Genomic DNA, 18185 nt, shown 5'->3' with positions numbered 1-18185 from the left:
GAAGCCCCAGCAAGCTGGAGCAGGCAAAAATTGCCACAAAACTCAGTTTTGCTCCTCTCCACTGAAATCTTTAGTAAAAGGCGAAAGATTTTTACGCTTTGAAGATAAGCCAGAGTATACTGGGCAAGGGCGTCCTCCCGACCTACCGCCATGGCCGCAGCCCTCCCTTGGCCCAGGGAGACCACCTAGAAGAGGCTGCGGCCTTTGGGGATGGAAAAACAAAAAGGGCAACACACAGCCAGCCGGGCGACAGCCCATCATCTTCCATAGGCTGCTCCATGTTCTGGTCCATCCTGCTGCCAGAGCGTCACTTACACTTCCAGCTCCCCAGAAGGGGCCCGTCCATGGCCACAATATTCAAATGAGGGCCACCTCCCAACCAACCACAGGATTCAGTCTCCCACTGAAAGCCCACCCCCCACTCATTCTGTTGTTCAACCAAATGAAGGAAGCCCCAGCAAGCTGGAGCATGCAAAAATTGCCACAAAACTCAGTTTTGCTCCTCTCCACGGAAATCTTTAGTAAAAGGCGAAAGATTTTTACATTCTGAAGAGAAGCCAGAGTATACTGGGCAAGGGCCTCCTCCCGACCTACCGCCATGGCCGCAGCTCTCCCTTGGCCCAGGGAGACCACCTAGAAGAGGCTGCGGCCTTTGGGGATGGAAAAACAAAAAGGGCAACACACAGCCAGCCGGGCGACAGCCCATCATCTTCCATAGGCTGCTCCATGTTCTGGTCCATCCTGCTGCCAGAGCGTCACTTACACTTCCAGCTCCCCAGAAGGGGGCCGTCCATGGCCACAATATTCAAATGAGGGCCACCTCCCAACCAACCACAGGATTCAGTCTCCCACTGAAAGCCCACCCCCCACTCATTCTGTTGTTCAACCAAATGAAGGAAGCCCCAGCAAGCTGGAGCATGCAAAAATTGCCACAAAACTCAGTTTTGCTCCTCTCCACGGAAATCTTTAGTAAAAGGCGAAAGATTTTTATGTTCTGAAGAGAAGCCAGAGTATACTGGGCAAGGGCCTCCTCCCGACCTACCGCCATGGCCGCAGCCCTCCCTTGGCCCACGGAGACGACCTAGAAGAGGCTGCGGCCTTTGGGGATGGAAAAACAAAAAGGGCAACACACAGCCAGCCGGGCGACAGCCCATCATCTTCCATAGGCTGCTCCATGTTCTCGTCCATCCTGCTGCCAGAGCGTCACTTACACTTCCAGCTCCCCAGAAGGGGGCCGTCCATGGCCACAATATTCAAATGAGGGCCACCTCCCAACCAACCACAGGATTCAGTCTCCCACTGAAAGCCCACCCCCCACTCATTCTGTTGTTCAACCAAATGAAGGAAGCCCCAGCAAGCTGGAGCATGCAAAAATTGCCACAAAACTCAGTTTTGCTCCTCTCCACGGAAATCTTTAGTAAAAGGCGAAAGATTTTTACGTTCTGAAGAGAAGCCAGAGTATACTGGGCAAGGGCCTCCTCCCGACCTACCGCCATGGCCGCAGCCCTCCCTTGGCCCAGGGAGACCACCTAGAAGAGGCTGCGGCCTTTGGGGATGGAAAAACAAAAAGGGCAACACACAGCCAGCCGGGTGACAGCCCATCATCTTCCATAGGCTGCTCCATGTTCTGGTCCATCCTGCTGCCAGAGCGTCACTTACACTTCCAGCTCCCCAGAAGGGGGCCGTCCATGGCCACAATATTCAAATGAGGGCCACCTCCCAACCAACCACAGGATTCAGTCTCCCACTGAAAGCCCACCCCCCACTCATTCTGTTGTTCAACCAAATGAAGGAAGCCCCAGCAAGCTGGAGCATGCAAAAATTGCCACAAAACTCGGTTTTGCTTCTCTCCACGGAGATCTTTAGTAAAAGGCGAAAGATTTTTACGTTCTGAAGAGAAGCCAGAGTATACTGGGCAAGGGCCTCCTCCCGACCTACCGCCTTGGCCGCAGCCCTCCCTTGGCCCAGGGAGACCACCTAGAAGAGGCTGCGGCCTTTGGGGATGGAAAAACAAAAAGGGCAACACACAGCCAGCCGGGCGACAGCCCATCATCTTCCATAGGCTGCTCCATGTTCTGGTCCATCCTGCTGCCAGAGCGTCACTTACACTTCCAGCTCCCCAGAAGGGGGCCGTCCATGGCCACAATATTCAAATGAGGGCCACCTCCCAACTAACCACAGGATTCAGTCTCCCACTGAAAGCCCACCCCCCACTCATTCTGTTGTTCAACCAAATGAAGGAAGCCCCAGCAAGCTGGAGCATGCAAAAATTGCCACAAAACTCAGTTTTGCTCCTCTCCACTGAAATCTTTAGTAAAAGGCGAAAGATTTTTACGCTTTGAAGATAAGCCAGAGTATACTGGGCAAGGGCCTCCTCCCGACCTACCGCCATGGCCGCAGCCCTCCCTTGGCCCAGGGAGACCACCTAGAAGAGGCTGCGGCCTTTGGGGATGGAAAAACAAAAAGGGCAACACACAGCCAGCCGGGCGACAGCCCATCATCTTCCATAGGCTGCTCCATGTTCTGGTCCATCCTGCTGCCAGAGCGTCACTTACACTTCCAGCTCCCCAGAAGGGGGCCGTCCATGGCCACAATATTCAAATGAGGGCCACCTCCCAACCAACCACAGGATTCAGTCTCCCACTGAAAGCCCACCCCCCACTCATTCTGTTGTTCAACCAAATGAAGGAAGCCCCAGCAAGCTGGAGCATGCAAAAATTGCCACAAAACTCAGTTTTGCTCCTCTCCACGGAAATCTTTAGTAAAAGGCGAAAGATTTTTACATTCTGAAGAGAAGCCAGAGTATACTGGGCAAGGGCCTCCTCCCGACCTACCGCCATGGCCGCAGCCCTCCCTTGGCCCAGGGAGACCACCTAGAAGAGGCTGCGGCCTTTGGGGATGGAAAAACAAAAAGGGCAACACACAGCCAGCCGGGCGACAGCCCATCATCTTCCATAGGCTGCTCCATGTTCTGGTCCATCCTGCTGCCAGAGCGTCACTTACACTTCCAGCTCCCCAGAAAGGGGCCGTCCATGGCCACAATATTCAAATGAGGGCCACCTCCCAACCAACCACAGGATTCAGTCTCCCACTGAAAGCCCACCCCCCACTCATTCTGTTGTTCAACCAAATGAAGGAAGCCCCAGCAAGCTGGAGCATGCAAAAATTGCCACAAAACTCAGTTTTCCTCCTCTCCACGGAAATCTTTAGTAAAAGGCGAAAGATTTTTACGTTCTGAAGAGAAGCCAGAGTATAATGGGCAAGGGCCTCCTCCCGACCTACCGCCATGGCCGCAGCCCTCCCTTGGCCCAGGGAGACCACCTAGAAGAGGCTGCGGCCTTTGGGGATGGAAAAAGGGCAACACACAGCCAGCCAGGCGACAGCCCATCATCTTCCATAGGCTGCTCCATGTTCTGGTCCATCCTGCTGCCAGAGCGTCACTTACACTTCCAGCTCCCCAGAAGGGGGCCGTCCATGGCCACAATATTCAAATGAGGGCCACCTCCCAACCAACCACAGGATTCAGTCTCCCACTGAAAGCCCACCCCCCACTCATTCTGTTGTTCAACCGAATGAAGGAAGCCCCAGCAAGCTGGAGCATGCAAAAATTGCCACAAAACTCAGTTTTGCTCCTCTCCACGGAAATCTTTAGTAAAAGGCGAAAGATTTTTACGTTCTGAAGAGAAGCCAGAGTATACTGGGCAAGGGCCTCCTCCCGACCTACCGCCATGGCCGCAGCCCTCCCTTGGCCCAGGGAGACCACCTAGAAGAGGCTGCGGCCTTTGGGGATGGAAAAACAAAAAGGGCAACACACAGCCAGCCGGGCGACAGCCCATCATCTTCCATAGGCTGCTCCATGTTCTGGTCCATCCTGCTGCCAGAGCGTCACTTACACTTCCAGCTCCCCAGAAGGGGGCCGTCCATGGCCACAATATTCAAATGAGGGCCACCTCCCAACCAACCACAGGATTCAGTCTCCCACTGAAAGCCCACCCCCCACTCATTCTGTTGTTCAACCAAATGAAGGAAGCCCCAGCAAGCTGGAGCATACAAAAATGGCCACAAAACTCAGTTTTGCTCCTCTCCACGGAAATCTTTAGTAAAAGGCGAAAGATTTTTACGTTCTGAAGAGAAGCCAGAGTATACTGGGCAAGGGCCTCCTCCCGACCTACCGCCATGGCCGCAGCCCTCCCTTGGCCCAGGGAGACCACCTAGAAGAGGCTGCGGCCTTTGGGGATGGAAAAACAAAAAGGGCAACACACAGCCAGCCGGGCGACAGCCCATCATCTTCCATAGGCTGCTTCATGTTCTGGTCCATCCTGCTGCCAGAGCGTCACTTACACTTCCAGCTCCCCAGAAGGGGGCCGTCCATGGCCACAATATTCAAATGAGGGCCACCTCCCAACCAACCACAGGATTCAGTCTCCCACTGAAAGCCCACCCCCCACTCATTCTGTTGTTCAACCAAATGAAGGAAGCCCCAGCAAGCTGGAGCATGCAAAAATTGCAACAAAACTCAGCTTTGCTCCTCTCCACGGAAATCTTTAGTAAAAGGCGAAAAATTTTTACGTTCTGAAGAGAAGCCAGAGTATACTGGACAAGGGCCTCCTCCCGACCTACCGCCATGGCCGCAGCCCTCCCTTGGCCCAGGGAGACCACCTAGAAGAGGCTGCGGCCTTTGGGGATGGAAAAACAAAAAGGGCAACACACAGCCAGCCGGGCGACAGCCCATCATCTTCCATAGGCTGCTCCATGTTCTGGTCCATCCTGCTGCCAGAGCGTCACTTACACTTCCAGCTCCCCAGAAGGGGGCCGTCCATGGCCACAATATTCAAATGAGGGCCACCTCCCAACCAACCACAGGATTCAGTCTCCCACTGAAAGCCCACCCCCCACTCATTCTGTTGTTCAACCAAATGAAGGAAGCCCCAGCAAGCTGGAGCATGCAAAAATTGCCACAAAACTCAGTTTTGCTCCTCTCCACGGAAATCTTTAGTAAAAGGAGAAAGATTTTTACGTTCTGAAAAGAAGCCAGGGTATACTGGGCAAGGGCCTCCTCCCGACCTACCGCCATGGCCGCAGCCCTCCCTTGGCCCAGGGAGACCACCTAGAAGAGGCTGCGGCCTTTGGGGATGGAAAAACAAAAAGGGCAACACACAGCCAGCCGGGCGACAGCCCATCATCTTCCATAGGCTGCTCCATGTTCTGGTCCATCCTGCTGCCAGAGCGTCACTTACACTTCCAGCTCCCCAGAAGGGGGCCGTCCATGGCCACAATATTCAAATGAGGGCCACCTCCCAACCAACCACAGGATTCAGTCTCCCACTGAAAGCCCACCCCCCACTCATTCTGTTGTTCAACCAAATGAAAGAAGCCCCAGCAAGCTGGAGCATGCAAAAATTGCCACAAAACTCAGTTTTGCTCCTCTCCACGGAAATCTTTAGTAAAAGGCGAAAGATTTTTACGTTCTGAAGAGAAGTAAGAGTATACTGGGCAAGGGCCTCCTCCCGACCTACCGCCATGGCCGCAGCCCTCCCTTGGCCCAGGGAGACCACCTAGAAGAGGCTGCGGCCTTTGGGGATGGAAAAACAAAAAGGGCAATACACAGCCAGCCGGGCGACAGCCCATCATCTTCCATAGGCTGCTCCATGTTCTGGTCCATCCTGCTGCCAGAGCGTCACTTACACTTCCAGCTCCCCAGAAGGGGGCCGTCCATGGCCACAATATTCAAATGAGGGCCACCTCCCAACCAACCACAGGATTCAGTCTCCCACTGAAAGCCCACCCCCCACTCATTCTGTTGTTCAACCAAATGAAGGAAGCCCCAGCAAGCTGGAGCATGCAAAAATTGCCACAAAACTCAGTTTTGCTCCTCTCCACGGAAATCTTTAGTAAAAGGCGAAAGATTTTTACGTTCTGAAGAGAAGCCAGAGTATACTGGGCAAGGGCCTCCTCCCGACCTACCGCCATGGCCGCAGCCCTCCCTTGGCCCAGGGAGACCACCTAGAAGAGGCTGCGGCCTTTGGGGATGGAAAAACAAAAAGGGCAACACACAGCCAGCCGGGCGACAGCCCATCATCTTCCATAGGCTGCTCCATGTTCTGGTCCATCCTGCTGCCAGAGCGTCACTTACACTTCCAGCTCCCCAGAAGGGGGCCGTCCATGGCCACAATATTCAAATGAGGGCCACCTCCCAACCAACCACAGGATTCAGTCTCCCACTGAAAGCCCACCCCCCACTCATTCTGTTGTTCAACCAAATGAAGGAAGCCCCAGCAAGCTGGAGCATGCAAAAATTGCCACAAAACTCAGTTTTGCTCCTCTCCACGGAAATCTTTAGTAAAAGGCGAAAGATTTTTACGTTCTGAAGAGAAGCCAGAGTATACTGGGCAAGGGCCTCCTCCCGACCTACCGCCATGGCCGCAGCCCTCCCTTGGCCCAGGGAGACCACCTAGAAGAGGCTGCGGCCTTTGGGGATGGAAAAACAAAAAGGGCAACACACAGCCAGCCGGGCGACAGCCCATCATCTTCCATAGGCTGCTCCATGTTCTGGTCCATCCTGCTGCCAGAGCGTCACTTACACTTCCAGCTCCCCAGAAGGGGACCGTCCATGGCCACAATATTCAAATGAGGGCCACCTCCCAACCAACCACAGGATTCAGTCTCCCACTGAAAGCCCACCCCCCACTCATTCTGTTGTTCAACCAAATGAAGGAAGCCCCAGCAAGCTGGAGCATGCAAAAATTGCCACAAAACTCAGTTTTGCTCCTCTCCACGGAAATCTTTAGTAAAAGGCGAAAGATTTTTACATTCTGAAGAGAAGCCAGAGTATACTGGGCAAGGGCCTCCTCCCGACCTACCGCCATGGCCGCAGCCCTCCCTTGGCCCAGGGAGACCACCTAGAAGAGGCTGCGGCCTTTGGGGATGGAAAAACAAAAAGGGCAACACACAGCCAGCCGGGCGACAGCCCATCATCTTCCATAGGCTGCTCCATGTTCTGGTCCATCCTGCTGCCAGAGCGTCACTTACACTTCCAGCTCCCCAGAAGGGGGCCGTCCATGGCCACAATATTCAAATTAGGACCACCTCCCAACCAACCACAGGATTCAGTCTCCCACTGAAAGCCCACCCCCCACTCATTCTGTTGTTCAACCAAATGAAGGAAGCCCCAGCAAGCTGGAGCATGCAAAAATTGCCACAAAACTCAGTTTTGCTCCTCTCCACGGAAATCTTTATTAAAAGGCGAAAGATTTTTACGTTCTGAAAAGAAGCCAGAGTATACTGGGCAAGGGCCTCCTCCCGACCTACCGCTATGGCCGCAGCCCTCCCTTGGCCCAGGATGACCACTTAGAAGAGGCTGCGGCCTTTGGGGATGGAAAAACAAAAAGGGCAACACACAGCCAGCCGGGCGACAGCCCATCATCTTCCATAGGCTGCTCCATGTTCTGGTCCATCCTGCTGCCAGAGCGTCACTTACACTTCCAGCTCCCCAGAAGGGGGCCGTCCATGGCCACAATATTCAAATGAGGGCCACCTCCCAACCAACCACAGGATTCAGTCTCCCACTGAAAGCCCACCCCCCACTCATTCTGTTGTTCAACCAAATGAAGGAAGCCCCAGCAAGCTGGAGCATGCAAAAATTGCCACAAAACTCAGTTTTGCTCCTCTCCACGGAAATCTTTAGTAAAAGGCGAAAGATTTTTACGTTCTGAAGAGAAGCCAGAGTATACTGGGCAAGGGCCTCCTCCCGACCTACCGCCATGGCCGCAGCCCTCCCTTGGCCCAGGGAGACCACCTAGAAGAGGCTGCGACCTTTGGGGATGGAAAAACAAAAAGGGCAACACACAGCCAGCCGGGCGACAGCCCATCATCTTCCATAGGCTGCTCCATGTTCTGGTCCATCCTGCTGCCAGAGCGTCACTTACACTTCCAGCTCCCCAGAAGAGGGCCGTCCATGGCCACAATATTCAAATGAGGGCCACCTCCCAACCAACCACAGGATTCAGTCTCCCACTGAAAGACCACCCCCCCCTCATTCTGTTGTTCAACCAAATGAAGGAAGCCCCAGCAAGCTGGAGCATGCAAAAATTGCCACAAAACTCAGTTTTGTTCCTCTCCACGGAAATCTTTAGTTAAAGGCGAAAGATTTTTACATTCTGAAGAGAAGCCAGAGTATACTGGGCAAGGGCCTCCTCCCGACCTACCGCCATGGCCGCAGCCCTCCCTTGGCCCAGGGAGACCACCTAGAAGAGGCTGCGGCCTTTGGGGATGGAAAAACAAAAAGGGCAACACACAGCCAGCCGGGCGACAGCCCATCATCTTCCATAGGCTGCTCCATGTTCTGGTCCATCCTGCTGCCAGAGCGTCACTTACACTTCCAGCTCCCCAGAAGGGGGCCGTCCATGGCCACAATATTCAAATGAGGGCCACCTCCCAACCAACCACAGGATTCAGTCTCCCACTGAAAGCCCACCCCCCACTCATTCTGTTGTTCAACCAAATGAAGGAAGCCCCAGCAAACTGGAGCATGCAAAAATTGCCACAAAACTCAGTTTTGCTCCTCTCCACGGAAATCTTTAGTAAAAGGCGAAAGATTTTTACGTTCTGAAGAGAAGCCAGAGAATACTGGGCAAGGGCCTCCTCCCGACCTACCGCCATGGCCGCAGCCCTACCTTGGCCCAGGGAGACCACCTAGAAGAGGCTGCGGCCTTTGGGGATGGAAAAACAAAAAGGGCAACACACAGCCAGCCGGGCGACAGCCCATCATCTTCCATAGGCTGCTCCATGTTCTGGTCCATCCTGCTGCCAGAGCGTCACTTACACTTCCAGCTCCCCAGAAGGGGGCCGTCCATGGCCACAATATTCAAATGAGGGCCACCTCCCAACCAACCACAGGATTCAGTCTCCCACTGAAAGCCCACCCCCCACTCATTCTGTTGTTCAACCAAATGAAGGAAGCCCCAGCAAGCTGGAGCATGCAAAAATTGCCACAAAACTCAGTTTTGCTCCTCTCCACGGAAATCTTTAGTAAAAGGCGAAAGATTTTTACGTCCTGAAGAGAAGCCAGAGTATACTGGGCAAGGGCCTCCTCCAGACCTACCGCCATGGCCGCAGCCCTCCCTTGGCCCAGGGAGACCACCTAGAATAGGCTGCGGCCTTTGGGGATGGAAAAACAAAAAGGGCAACACACAGCCAGCCGGGTGACAGCCCATCATCTTCCATAGGCTGCTCCATGTTCTGGTCCATCCTGCTGCCAGAGCGTTACTTACACTTCCAGCTCCCCAGAAGGGGGCCGTCCATGGCCACAATATTCAAATGAGGGCCACCTCCCAACCAACCACAGGATTCAGTCTCCCACTGAAAGCCCACCCCCCACTCATTCTGTTGTTCAACCAAATGAAAGAAGCCTCAGCAACCTGGAACATGCAAATATTGCCACAAAACTCAGTTTTGCTCCTCTCCACGGAAATCTTTAGTAAAAGGCGAAAAATTTTTACGTTCTGAAGAGAAGCCAGAGTATACTGGGCAAGGGCCTCCTCCCGACCTACCGCCATGGCCGCAGCCCTCCCTTGGCCCAGGGAGACCACCTAGAAGAGGCTGCGGCCTTTGGGGATGGAAAAACAAAAAGGGCAACACACAGCCAGCCGGGCGACAGCCCATCATCTTCCATAGGCTGCTCCATGTTCTGGTCCATCCTGCTGCCAGAGCGTCACTTACACTTCCAGCTCCCCAGAAGGGGGCCGTCCATGGCCACAATATTCAAATGAGGGCCACCTCCCAACCAACCACAGGATTCAGTCTCCCACTGAAAGCCCACCCCCCACTCATTCTGTTGTTCAACCAAATGAAGGAAGCCCCAGCAAGCTGGAGCATGCAAAAATTGCCAAAAAACTCAGTTTTGCTCCTCTCCACGGAAATCTTTAGTAAAAGGCGAAAGATTTTTACGTTCTGAAGAGAAGCCAGAGTATACTGGGCAAGGGCCTCCTCCCGACCTACCGCCATGGCCGCAGCCCTCCCTTGGCCCAGGGAGCCCACCTAGAAGAGGCTGCGGCCTTTGGGGATGGAAAAACAAAAAGGGCAACACACAGCCAGCCGGGCGACAGCCCATCATCTTCCATAGGCTGCTCCATGTTCTGGTCCATCCTGCTGCCAGAGCGTCACTTACACTACCAGCTCCCCAGAAGGGGGCCGTCCATGGCCACAATATTCAAATGAGGGCCACCTCCCAACCAACCACAGGATTCAGTCTCCCACTGAAAGCCCACCCCCCACTCATTCAGTTGTTCAACCAAATGAAGGAAGCCCCAGCAAGCTGGAGCATGCAAAAATTGCCAAAAAAATCAGTTTTGCTCCTCTCCACAGAAACCTTTAGTAAAAGGCGAAAGATTTTTACGTTCTGAAGAAAAGCCAGAGTATACTGGGCAAGGGCCTCCTCCCGACCTACCGCCATGGCCGCAGCCCTCCCTTGGCCCAGGGAGACCACCTAGAAGAGGCTGCGGCCTTTGGGGATGGAAAAACAAAAAGGGCAACACACAGCCAGCCGGGCGACAGCCCATCATCTTCCATAGGCTGCTCCATGTTCTGGTCCATCCTGCTGCCAGAGCGTCACTTACACTTCCAGCTCCCCAGAAGGGGGCCGTCCATGGCCACAATATTCAAATGAGGGCCACCTCCCAACCAACCACAGGATTCAGTCTCCCACTGAAAGCCCACCCCCCACTCATTCTGTTGTTTAACCAAATGAAGGAAGCCCCAGCAAGCTGGAGCATGCAAAAATTGCCACAAAACTCAGTTTTGCTCCTCTCCACGGAAATCTTTAGTAAAAGGCGAAAGATTTTTACGTTCTGAAGAGAAGCCAGAGTATACTGGGCAAAGGACTCCTCCCGACCTACCGCCATGGCCGCAGCCCTCCCTTGGCCCAGGGAGACCACCTAGAAGAGGCTGCGGCCTTTGGGGATGGAAAAACAAAAAGGGCAACACACAGCCAGCCGGGCGACAGCCCATCATCTTCCATAGGCTGCTCCATGTTCTGGTCCATCCTGCTGCCACAGCGTCACTTACACTTCCAGCTCCCCAGAAGGGGGCCGTCCATGGCCACAATATTCAAATGAGGGCCACCTCCCAACCAACCACAGGATTCAGTCTCCCACTGAAAGCCCACCCCCCACTCATTCTGTTGTTCAACCAAATGAAGGAAGCCCCAGCAAGCTGGAGCATGCAAAAATTGCCACAAAACTCAGTTTTGCTCCTCTCCACGGAAATCTTTAGTAAAAGGCGAAAGATTTTTACGTTCTGAAGAGAAGCCAGAGTATACTGGGCAAGGGCCTCCTCCCGACCTACCGCCATGGCCGCAGCCCTCCCTTGGCCCAGGGAGACCACCTAGAAGAGGCTGCGGCCTTTGGGGATGGAAAAACAAAAAGGGCAACACACAGCCAGCCGGGTGACAGCCCATCATCTTCCATAGGCTGCTCCATGTTCTGGTCCATCCTGCTGCCAGAGCGTCACTTACACTTCCAGCTCTCCAAAAGGGGGCCGTCCATGGCCACAATATTCAAATGAGAGCCACCTCCCAACCAACCACAGGATTCAGTCTCCCACTGAAAGCTCACCCCCCACTCATTCTGTTGTTCAACCAAATGAAGGAAGCCCCAGCAAGCTGGAGCATGCAAAAATTGCCACAAAACTCAGTTTTGCTCCTCTCCATGGAAATCTTTAGTAAAAGGCGAAAGATTTTTACGTTCTGAAGAGAAGCCAGAGTATACTGGGCAAGGGCCTCCTCCCGACCTACCGCCATGGCCGCAGCCCTCCCTTGGCCCAGGGAGACCACCTAGAAGAGGCTGCGGCCTTTGGGGATGGAAAAACAAAAAGGGCAACACACAGCCAGCCGGGCGACAGCCCATCATCTTCCATAGGCTGCTCCATGTTCTGGTCCATCCTGCTGCCAGAGCGTCACTTACACTTCCAGCTCCCCAGAAGGGGGCCGTCCATGGCCACAATATTCAAATGAGGGCCACCTCCCAACCAACCACAGGATTCAGTCTCCCACTGAAAGCCCACCCCCCACTCATTCTGTTGTTCAACCAAATGAAGGAAGCCCCAGCAAGCTGGAGTATGGAAAAATTGCCACAAAACTCAGTTTTCCTCCTCTCCACGGAAATCTTTAGTAAAAGGCGAAAGATTTTTACGTTCTGAAGAGAAGCCAGAGTATACTGGGCAAGGGCCTCCTCCCGACCTACCGCCATGGCCGCAGCCCTCCCTTGGCCCAGGGAGACCAACTAGAAGAGGCTGCGGCCTTTGGGGATGGAAAAACAAAAAGGGCAACACACAGCCAGCCGGGCGACAGCCCATCATCTTCCATAGGCTGCTCCATGTTCTGGTCCATCCTGCTGCCAGAGCGTCACTTACACTTCCAGCTCCCCAGAAGGGGTCCGTCCATGGCCACAATATTCAAATGAGGGCCACCTCCCAACCAACCACAGGATTCAGTCTCCCACTGAAAGCCCACCCCCCACTCATTCTGTTGTTCAACCAAATGAAGGAAGCCCCAGCAAGCTGGAGCATGCAAAAATTGCCACAAAACTCAGTTTTGCTCCTCTCCACAGAAATCTTTAGTAAAAGGCGAAAGATTTTTACGTTCTGAAGAGAAGCCAGAGTATACTGGGCAAGGGCCTCCTCCCGACCTACCGCCATGGCCGCAGCCCTCCCTTGGCCCAGGGAGACCACCTAGAAGAGGCTGCGGCCTTTGGGGATGGAAAAACAAAAAGAGCAACACACAGCCAGCCGGGCGACAGCCCATCATCTTCCATAGGCTGCTCCATGTTCTGGTCCATCCTGCTGCCAGATCGTCACTTACACTTCCAGCTTCCCAGAAGGGTGCCGTCCATGGCCACAATATTCAAATGAGGGCCACCTCCCAACCAACCACAGGATTCAGTCTCCCACTGAAAGCCCACCCCCCACTCATTCTGTTGTTCAACCAAATGAAGGAAGCCCCAGCAAGCTGGAGCATGCAAAAATTGCCACAAAACTCAGTTTTGCTCCTCTCCACGGAAATCTTTAGTAAAAGGCGAAAGATTTTTACGTTCTGAAGAGAAGCCAGAGTATACTGGGCAAGGGCCTCCTCCCGACCTACCGCCATGGCCGCAGCCCTCCCTTGGCCCAGGGAGACCACCTAGAAGAGGCTGCGGCCTTTGGGGATGGAAAAACAAAAAGGGCAACACACAGCCAGCCGGGCGACAGCCCATCATCTTCCATAGGCTGCTCCATGTTCTGGTCCATCCTGCTGCCAGAGCGTCACTTACACTTCCAGCTCCCCAGAAGGGGGCCGTCCATGGCCACAATAATCAAATGAGGGCCACCTCCCAAACAACCACAGGATTCAGTCTCCCACTGAAAGCCCACCCCCCACTCATTCTGTTGTTCAACCAAATGAAGGAAGCCCCAGCAAGCTGGAGCATACAAAAATTGCCACAAAACTCAGTTTTGCTCCTCTCCACGGAAATCTTTAGTAAAAGGCGGAAGATTTTTACGTTCTGAAGAGAAGCCAGAGTATACTGGGCAAGGGCCTCCTCCCGACCTACCGCCATGGCCGCAGCCCTCCCTTGGCCCAGGGAGACCACCTAGAAGAGGCTGCGGCCTTTGGGGATGGAAAAACAAAAAGGGCAACACACAGCCAGCCGGGCGACAGCCCATCATCTTCCATAGGCTGCTCCATGTTCTGGTCCATCCTGCTGCCAGAGCGTCACTTACACTTCCAGCTCCCCAGAAGGGGGCCGTCCATGGCCACAATATTCAAATGAGGGCCACCTCCCAACCAACCAACCACAGGATTCAGTCTCCCACTGAAAGCCCACCCCCCACTCATTCTGTTGTTTAACCAAATGAAGGAAGCCCCAGCAAGCTGGAGCATGCAAAAATTGCCACAAAACTCAGTTTTGCTCCTCTCCACGGAAATCTTTAGTAAAAGGCGAAAGATTTTTACGTTCTGAAGAGAAGCCAGAGTATACTGGGCAAGGGCCTCCTCCCGACCTACCGCCATGGCCGCAGCCCTCCCTTGGCCCAGGGAGACCACCTAGAAGAGGCTGCGGCCTTTGGGGATGGAAAAACAAAAAGGGCAACACACAGCCAGCCGGGCGACAGCCCATCATCTTCCATAGGCTGCTCCATGTTCTGGTCCATCCTGCTGCCAGAGCGTCACTTACACTTCCAGCTCCCCAGAAGGGGGCCGTCCATGGCCACAATATTCAAATGAGGGCCACCTCCCAACCAACCACAGGATTCAGTCTCCCACTGAAAGCCCACCCCCCACTCATTCTGTTGTTCAACCAAATGAAGGAAGCCCCAGCAAGCTGGAGCATGCAAAAATTGGCACAAAACTCTGTTTTGCTCCTCTCCACGGAAATCTTTAGTAAAAGACGAAAGATTTTTACGTTCTGAAGAGAAGCCAGAGTATACTGGGCAAGGGCCTCCTCCCGACCTACCGCCATGGCCGCAGCCCTCCCTTGGCCCAGGGAGACCACCTAGAAGAGGCTGCGGCCTTTGGGGATGGAAAAACAAAAAAGGCAACACACAGCCAGCCGGGCGACAGCCCATCATCTTCCATAGGCTGCTCCATGTTCTGGTCCATCCTGCTGCCAGAGCGTCACTTACACTTCCAGCTCCCCAGAAGGGGGCCGTCCATGGCCACAATATTCAAATGAGGGCCACCTCCCAACCAACCACAGGATTCAGTCTCCCACTGAAAGCCCACCCCCCACTCATTCTGTTGTTCAACCAAATGAAGGAAGCCCCAGCAAGCTGGAGCATTCAAAAATTTCCACAAAACTCAGTTTTGCTCCTCTCCACGGAAATCTTTAGTAAAAAGCGAAAGATTTTTACATTCTGAAGAGAAGCCAGAGTATACTGGGCAAGGGCCTCCTCCCGACCTACCGCCATGGCCGCAGCCCTCCCTTGGCCCAGGGAGACCACCTAGAAGAGGCTGCGGCCTTTGGGGATGGAAAAACAAAAAGGGCAACACACAGCCAGCCGGGCAACAGCCCATCATCTTCCATAGGCTGCTCCATGTTCTGGTCCATCCTGCTGCCAGAGCGTCACTTACACTTCCAGCTCCCCAGAAGGGGGCCGTCCATGGCCACAATATTCAAATGAGGGCCACCTCCCAACCAACCACAGGATTCAGTCTCCCACTGAAAGCCCACCCCCCACTCATTCTGTTGTTCAACCAAATGAAGGAAGCCCCAGCAAGCTGGAGCATGCAAAAATTGCCACAAAACTCAGATTTGCTCCTCTTCACGGAAATCTTTAGTAAAAGGCGAAAGATTTTTACGTTCTGAAGAGAAGCCAGAGTATACTGGGCAAGGGCCTCCTCCCGACCTACCGCCATGGAAGCAGCCCTCCCTTGGCCCAGGGAGACCACCTAGAAGAGGCTGCGGCCTTTGGGGATGGAAAAACAAAAAGGGCAACACACAGCCAGCCGGGCGACAGCCCATCATCTTCCATAGGCTGCTCCATGTTCTGGTCCATCCTGCTGCCAGAGCGTCACTTACACTTCCAGCTCCCCAGAAGGGGGCCGTCCATGGCCACAATATTCAAATGAGGGCCACCTCCCAACCAACCACAGGATTCAGTCTCCCACTGAAAGCCCACCCCCCACTCATTCTGTTGTTCAACCAAATGAAGGAAGCCCCAGCAAGTTGGAGCATGCAAAAATTGCCACAAAACTCAGTTTTGCTCCTCTCCACGGAAATCTTTAGTAAAAGGCGAAAGATTTTTACGTTCTGAAGAGAAGCCAGAGTATACTGGGCAAGGGCCTCCTCCCGACCTACCGCCATGGCCACAGCCCTCCCTTGGCCCAGGGAGACCACCTAGAAGAGGCTGCGGCCTTTGGGGATGGAAAAACAAAAAGGGCAACACACAGCCAGCCGGGCGACAGCCCATCATCTTCCATAGGCTGCTCCATGTTCTGGTCCATCCTGTTGCCAGAGCGTCACTTACACTTCCAGCTCCCCAGAAGGGGGCCGTCCATGGCCACAATATTCAAATGAGGGCCACCTCCCAACCAACCACAGGATTCAGTCTCCCACTGAAAGCCCACCCCCCACTCATTCTGTTGTTCAACCAAATGAAGAAAGCCCCAGCAAGCTGGAGCATGCAAAAATTGCCACAAAATTCAGTTTTGCTCCTCTCCACGGAAATCTTTAGTAAAAGGCGAAAGATTTTTACGTTCTGAAGAGAAGCCAGAGTTTACTGGGCAAGGGCTTCCTCCCGACCTACCGCCATGGCCGCAGCCCTCCCTTGGCCCATGGAGACCACCTAGAAGAGGCTGCGGCCTTTGGGGATGGAAAAACAAAAAGGGCAACACACAGCCAGCCGGGTGACAGCCCATCATCTTCCATAGGCTGCTCCATGTTCTGGTCCATCCTGCTGCCAGAGCGTCACTTACACTTCCAGCTCCCCAGAAGGGGGCCGTCCATGGCCACAATATTCAAATGAGGGCCACCTCCCAACCAACCACAGGATTCAGTCTCCCACTGAAAGCCCACCCCCCACTCATTCTGTTGTTCAACCAAATGAAGGAAGCCCCAGCAAGCTGGAGCATGCAAAAATTGCCACAAAACTCAGTTTTGCTCCTCTCCACGGAAATTTTTAGTAAAAGGCGAAAGATTTTTACGTTCTGAAGAGAAGCCAGAGTATACTGGGCAAGGGCCTCCTCCCGACCTACCGCCATGGCCGCAGAGCTCCCTTGGCCCAGGGAGACCACCTAGAAGAGGCTGCGGCCTTTGGGGATGGAAAAACAAAAAGGGCAACACACAGCCAGCCGGGCGACAGCCCAGAATCTTCCATAGGCTGCTCCATGTTCTGGTCCATCCTGCTGCCAGAGCGTCACTTACACTTCCAGCTCCCCAGAAGGGGGCCGTCCATGGCCACAATATTCAAATGAGGGCCACCTCCCAACCAACCACAGGATTCAGTCTCCCACTGAAAGCCCACCCCCCACTCATTCTGTTGTTCAACCAAATGAAGGAAGCCCCAGCAAGCTGGAGCATGCAAAAATTGCCACAAAACTCAGTTTTGCTCCTCTCCACGGAAATCTTTAGCAAAAGGCGAAAGATTTTTACGTTCTGAAGAGAAGCCAGAGTATACTGGGCAAGGGCCTCCTCCCGACCTACCGCCATGGCCGCAGCCCTCCGTTGGCCCAGGGAGACCACCTAAAAGAGGCTGCGGCCTTTGGGGATGGAAAAACAAAAAGGGCAACACACAGCCAGCCGGGCGACAGCCCATCATGTTCCATAGGCTGCTCCATATTCTGGTCCATCCTGCTGCCAGAGCGTCACTTACACTTCCAGCTCCCCAGAAGGGGGCCGTCCATGGCCACAATATTCAAATGAGGGCCACCTCCCAACCAACCACAGGATTCAGTCTCCCACTGAAAGCCCACCCCCCACTCATTCTGTTGTTCAACCAAATGAAGGAAGCCCCAGCAAGCTGGAGCATGCAAAAATTGCCACAAAACTCAGTTTTGCTCCTCTCCACGGAAATCTTTAGCAAAAGGCGAAAGATTTTTAACTTCTGAAGAGAAGCCAGAGTATTCTGGGCAAGGGCCTCCTCCAGACCTACCGCCATGGCCGCAGCCCTCCCTTGGCCCAGGGAGACCACCTAGAAGAGGCTGCGGCCTTTGGGGATGGAAAAACAAAAAGGGCAACACACAGCCAGCCGGGCGACAGCCCATCATCTTCCATAGGCTGCTCCATGTTCTGGTCCATCCTGCTGCCAGAGCGTCACTTACACTTCCAGCTCCCCAGAAGGGGGCCGTCCATGGCCACAATATTCAAATGAGGGCCACCTCCCAATCAACCACAGGATTCAGTCTCCCACTGAAAGCCCACCCCCCACTCATTCTGTTGTTCAACCAAATGAAGGAAGCCCCAGCAAGCTGGAGCATGCAAAAATTGCCACAAAACTCAGTTTTGCTCCTCTCCACGGAAATCTTTAGCAAAAGGTGAAAGATTTTTACGTTCTGAAGAGAAGCCAGAGTATACTGGGCAAGGGCCTCCTCCCGACCTACCGCCATGGCCGCAGCCCTCCCTTGGCCCAGGGAGACCACCTAGAAGAGGCTGCGGCCTTTGGGGATGGAAAAACAAAAAGGGCAACACACAGCCAGCCGGGCGACAGCCCATCATCTTCCA

At 54.0% G+C, this 18185-nt stretch overlaps 41 non-coding genes across 41 annotated transcripts; all 41 read right to left on the bottom strand.

Moving 5' to 3' along the window:
- Positions 1 to 2: 2 nt before the first annotated feature.
- On the bottom strand, positions 3 to 118 carry LOC141260542 (U5 spliceosomal RNA). Its single transcript, XR_012319289.1, has one exon. It is a non-coding gene; the product is annotated as a U5 spliceosomal RNA (small nuclear RNA).
- Positions 119 to 450: 332 nt separating this feature from the next.
- LOC141259819 (U5 spliceosomal RNA) lies at positions 451 to 566 on the bottom strand. The gene has a single exon (XR_012318587.1). It is a non-coding gene; the product is annotated as a U5 spliceosomal RNA (small nuclear RNA).
- A 332-nt stretch (positions 567 to 898) lies between these two features.
- LOC141259922 (U5 spliceosomal RNA) lies at positions 899 to 1014 on the bottom strand. Its single transcript, XR_012318688.1, has one exon. It is a non-coding gene; the product is annotated as a U5 spliceosomal RNA (small nuclear RNA).
- A 332-nt stretch (positions 1015 to 1346) lies between these two features.
- LOC141260992 (U5 spliceosomal RNA) lies at positions 1347 to 1462 on the bottom strand. Its single transcript, XR_012319705.1, has one exon. It is a non-coding gene; the product is annotated as a U5 spliceosomal RNA (small nuclear RNA).
- Positions 1463 to 1794: 332 nt separating this feature from the next.
- Positions 1795 to 1910, bottom strand: LOC141260237 (U5 spliceosomal RNA). Its single transcript, XR_012318995.1, has one exon. It is a non-coding gene; the product is annotated as a U5 spliceosomal RNA (small nuclear RNA).
- A 332-nt stretch (positions 1911 to 2242) lies between these two features.
- LOC141260498 (U5 spliceosomal RNA) lies at positions 2243 to 2358 on the bottom strand. Its single transcript, XR_012319248.1, has one exon. It is a non-coding gene; the product is annotated as a U5 spliceosomal RNA (small nuclear RNA).
- A 332-nt stretch (positions 2359 to 2690) lies between these two features.
- On the bottom strand, positions 2691 to 2806 carry LOC141259818 (U5 spliceosomal RNA). Its single transcript, XR_012318586.1, has one exon. It is a non-coding gene; the product is annotated as a U5 spliceosomal RNA (small nuclear RNA).
- A 332-nt stretch (positions 2807 to 3138) lies between these two features.
- On the bottom strand, positions 3139 to 3254 carry LOC141260116 (U5 spliceosomal RNA). Its single transcript, XR_012318876.1, has one exon. It is a non-coding gene; the product is annotated as a U5 spliceosomal RNA (small nuclear RNA).
- A 326-nt stretch (positions 3255 to 3580) lies between these two features.
- LOC141260991 (U5 spliceosomal RNA) lies at positions 3581 to 3696 on the bottom strand. Its single transcript, XR_012319704.1, has one exon. It is a non-coding gene; the product is annotated as a U5 spliceosomal RNA (small nuclear RNA).
- A 332-nt stretch (positions 3697 to 4028) lies between these two features.
- LOC141259871 (U5 spliceosomal RNA) lies at positions 4029 to 4144 on the bottom strand. The gene has a single exon (XR_012318639.1). It is a non-coding gene; the product is annotated as a U5 spliceosomal RNA (small nuclear RNA).
- A 332-nt stretch (positions 4145 to 4476) lies between these two features.
- On the bottom strand, positions 4477 to 4592 carry LOC141259917 (U5 spliceosomal RNA). The gene has a single exon (XR_012318684.1). It is a non-coding gene; the product is annotated as a U5 spliceosomal RNA (small nuclear RNA).
- Positions 4593 to 4924: 332 nt separating this feature from the next.
- On the bottom strand, positions 4925 to 5040 carry LOC141260505 (U5 spliceosomal RNA). The gene has a single exon (XR_012319254.1). It is a non-coding gene; the product is annotated as a U5 spliceosomal RNA (small nuclear RNA).
- A 332-nt stretch (positions 5041 to 5372) lies between these two features.
- Positions 5373 to 5488, bottom strand: LOC141260328 (U5 spliceosomal RNA). Its single transcript, XR_012319085.1, has one exon. It is a non-coding gene; the product is annotated as a U5 spliceosomal RNA (small nuclear RNA).
- Positions 5489 to 5820: 332 nt separating this feature from the next.
- On the bottom strand, positions 5821 to 5936 carry LOC141260990 (U5 spliceosomal RNA). The gene has a single exon (XR_012319703.1). It is a non-coding gene; the product is annotated as a U5 spliceosomal RNA (small nuclear RNA).
- Positions 5937 to 6268: 332 nt separating this feature from the next.
- On the bottom strand, positions 6269 to 6384 carry LOC141260989 (U5 spliceosomal RNA). The gene has a single exon (XR_012319702.1). It is a non-coding gene; the product is annotated as a U5 spliceosomal RNA (small nuclear RNA).
- A 332-nt stretch (positions 6385 to 6716) lies between these two features.
- On the bottom strand, positions 6717 to 6832 carry LOC141259817 (U5 spliceosomal RNA). Its single transcript, XR_012318585.1, has one exon. It is a non-coding gene; the product is annotated as a U5 spliceosomal RNA (small nuclear RNA).
- Positions 6833 to 7164: 332 nt separating this feature from the next.
- On the bottom strand, positions 7165 to 7280 carry LOC141260356 (U5 spliceosomal RNA). Its single transcript, XR_012319113.1, has one exon. It is a non-coding gene; the product is annotated as a U5 spliceosomal RNA (small nuclear RNA).
- A 332-nt stretch (positions 7281 to 7612) lies between these two features.
- LOC141260988 (U5 spliceosomal RNA) lies at positions 7613 to 7728 on the bottom strand. Its single transcript, XR_012319701.1, has one exon. It is a non-coding gene; the product is annotated as a U5 spliceosomal RNA (small nuclear RNA).
- A 332-nt stretch (positions 7729 to 8060) lies between these two features.
- On the bottom strand, positions 8061 to 8176 carry LOC141260489 (U5 spliceosomal RNA). The gene has a single exon (XR_012319239.1). It is a non-coding gene; the product is annotated as a U5 spliceosomal RNA (small nuclear RNA).
- A 332-nt stretch (positions 8177 to 8508) lies between these two features.
- Positions 8509 to 8624, bottom strand: LOC141259833 (U5 spliceosomal RNA). The gene has a single exon (XR_012318601.1). It is a non-coding gene; the product is annotated as a U5 spliceosomal RNA (small nuclear RNA).
- A 332-nt stretch (positions 8625 to 8956) lies between these two features.
- On the bottom strand, positions 8957 to 9072 carry LOC141259728 (U5 spliceosomal RNA). The gene has a single exon (XR_012318498.1). It is a non-coding gene; the product is annotated as a U5 spliceosomal RNA (small nuclear RNA).
- Positions 9073 to 9404: 332 nt separating this feature from the next.
- On the bottom strand, positions 9405 to 9520 carry LOC141260496 (U5 spliceosomal RNA). Its single transcript, XR_012319246.1, has one exon. It is a non-coding gene; the product is annotated as a U5 spliceosomal RNA (small nuclear RNA).
- A 332-nt stretch (positions 9521 to 9852) lies between these two features.
- Positions 9853 to 9968, bottom strand: LOC141260767 (U5 spliceosomal RNA). The gene has a single exon (XR_012319488.1). It is a non-coding gene; the product is annotated as a U5 spliceosomal RNA (small nuclear RNA).
- Positions 9969 to 10300: 332 nt separating this feature from the next.
- LOC141260514 (U5 spliceosomal RNA) lies at positions 10301 to 10416 on the bottom strand. The gene has a single exon (XR_012319263.1). It is a non-coding gene; the product is annotated as a U5 spliceosomal RNA (small nuclear RNA).
- A 332-nt stretch (positions 10417 to 10748) lies between these two features.
- Positions 10749 to 10864, bottom strand: LOC141260987 (U5 spliceosomal RNA). The gene has a single exon (XR_012319700.1). It is a non-coding gene; the product is annotated as a U5 spliceosomal RNA (small nuclear RNA).
- A 332-nt stretch (positions 10865 to 11196) lies between these two features.
- Positions 11197 to 11312, bottom strand: LOC141260986 (U5 spliceosomal RNA). The gene has a single exon (XR_012319699.1). It is a non-coding gene; the product is annotated as a U5 spliceosomal RNA (small nuclear RNA).
- Positions 11313 to 11644: 332 nt separating this feature from the next.
- Positions 11645 to 11760, bottom strand: LOC141260084 (U5 spliceosomal RNA). The gene has a single exon (XR_012318844.1). It is a non-coding gene; the product is annotated as a U5 spliceosomal RNA (small nuclear RNA).
- Positions 11761 to 12092: 332 nt separating this feature from the next.
- On the bottom strand, positions 12093 to 12208 carry LOC141260464 (U5 spliceosomal RNA). Its single transcript, XR_012319215.1, has one exon. It is a non-coding gene; the product is annotated as a U5 spliceosomal RNA (small nuclear RNA).
- A 332-nt stretch (positions 12209 to 12540) lies between these two features.
- On the bottom strand, positions 12541 to 12656 carry LOC141260039 (U5 spliceosomal RNA). The gene has a single exon (XR_012318801.1). It is a non-coding gene; the product is annotated as a U5 spliceosomal RNA (small nuclear RNA).
- A 332-nt stretch (positions 12657 to 12988) lies between these two features.
- LOC141260985 (U5 spliceosomal RNA) lies at positions 12989 to 13104 on the bottom strand. The gene has a single exon (XR_012319698.1). It is a non-coding gene; the product is annotated as a U5 spliceosomal RNA (small nuclear RNA).
- A 332-nt stretch (positions 13105 to 13436) lies between these two features.
- On the bottom strand, positions 13437 to 13552 carry LOC141260335 (U5 spliceosomal RNA). The gene has a single exon (XR_012319092.1). It is a non-coding gene; the product is annotated as a U5 spliceosomal RNA (small nuclear RNA).
- Positions 13553 to 13888: 336 nt separating this feature from the next.
- On the bottom strand, positions 13889 to 14004 carry LOC141260983 (U5 spliceosomal RNA). Its single transcript, XR_012319696.1, has one exon. It is a non-coding gene; the product is annotated as a U5 spliceosomal RNA (small nuclear RNA).
- A 332-nt stretch (positions 14005 to 14336) lies between these two features.
- Positions 14337 to 14452, bottom strand: LOC141259700 (U5 spliceosomal RNA). Its single transcript, XR_012318470.1, has one exon. It is a non-coding gene; the product is annotated as a U5 spliceosomal RNA (small nuclear RNA).
- A 332-nt stretch (positions 14453 to 14784) lies between these two features.
- On the bottom strand, positions 14785 to 14900 carry LOC141260316 (U5 spliceosomal RNA). Its single transcript, XR_012319073.1, has one exon. It is a non-coding gene; the product is annotated as a U5 spliceosomal RNA (small nuclear RNA).
- A 332-nt stretch (positions 14901 to 15232) lies between these two features.
- LOC141259691 (U5 spliceosomal RNA) lies at positions 15233 to 15348 on the bottom strand. The gene has a single exon (XR_012318461.1). It is a non-coding gene; the product is annotated as a U5 spliceosomal RNA (small nuclear RNA).
- A 332-nt stretch (positions 15349 to 15680) lies between these two features.
- Positions 15681 to 15796, bottom strand: LOC141260845 (U5 spliceosomal RNA). The gene has a single exon (XR_012319565.1). It is a non-coding gene; the product is annotated as a U5 spliceosomal RNA (small nuclear RNA).
- Positions 15797 to 16128: 332 nt separating this feature from the next.
- On the bottom strand, positions 16129 to 16244 carry LOC141260201 (U5 spliceosomal RNA). Its single transcript, XR_012318960.1, has one exon. It is a non-coding gene; the product is annotated as a U5 spliceosomal RNA (small nuclear RNA).
- A 332-nt stretch (positions 16245 to 16576) lies between these two features.
- LOC141260132 (U5 spliceosomal RNA) lies at positions 16577 to 16692 on the bottom strand. The gene has a single exon (XR_012318891.1). It is a non-coding gene; the product is annotated as a U5 spliceosomal RNA (small nuclear RNA).
- Positions 16693 to 17024: 332 nt separating this feature from the next.
- On the bottom strand, positions 17025 to 17140 carry LOC141260105 (U5 spliceosomal RNA). Its single transcript, XR_012318864.1, has one exon. It is a non-coding gene; the product is annotated as a U5 spliceosomal RNA (small nuclear RNA).
- Positions 17141 to 17472: 332 nt separating this feature from the next.
- LOC141260511 (U5 spliceosomal RNA) lies at positions 17473 to 17588 on the bottom strand. The gene has a single exon (XR_012319260.1). It is a non-coding gene; the product is annotated as a U5 spliceosomal RNA (small nuclear RNA).
- Positions 17589 to 17920: 332 nt separating this feature from the next.
- Positions 17921 to 18036, bottom strand: LOC141260441 (U5 spliceosomal RNA). The gene has a single exon (XR_012319192.1). It is a non-coding gene; the product is annotated as a U5 spliceosomal RNA (small nuclear RNA).
- Between the last annotated feature and the right edge of the window lie 149 nt (positions 18037 to 18185).

This window comes from Phyllobates terribilis, unplaced genomic scaffold (genome assembly GCF_046119375.1).
Source record: "Phyllobates terribilis strain yellow unplaced genomic scaffold, ASM4611937v1 Scaffold_3__8_contigs__length_932513732, whole genome shotgun sequence".
NCBI lineage: Eukaryota > Metazoa > Chordata > Amphibia > Anura > Dendrobatidae > Phyllobates > Phyllobates terribilis.
The sequence above is the reverse complement of the archived record's forward strand: the minus strand, read 5'-3'. Positions and strand labels throughout refer to the sequence as shown.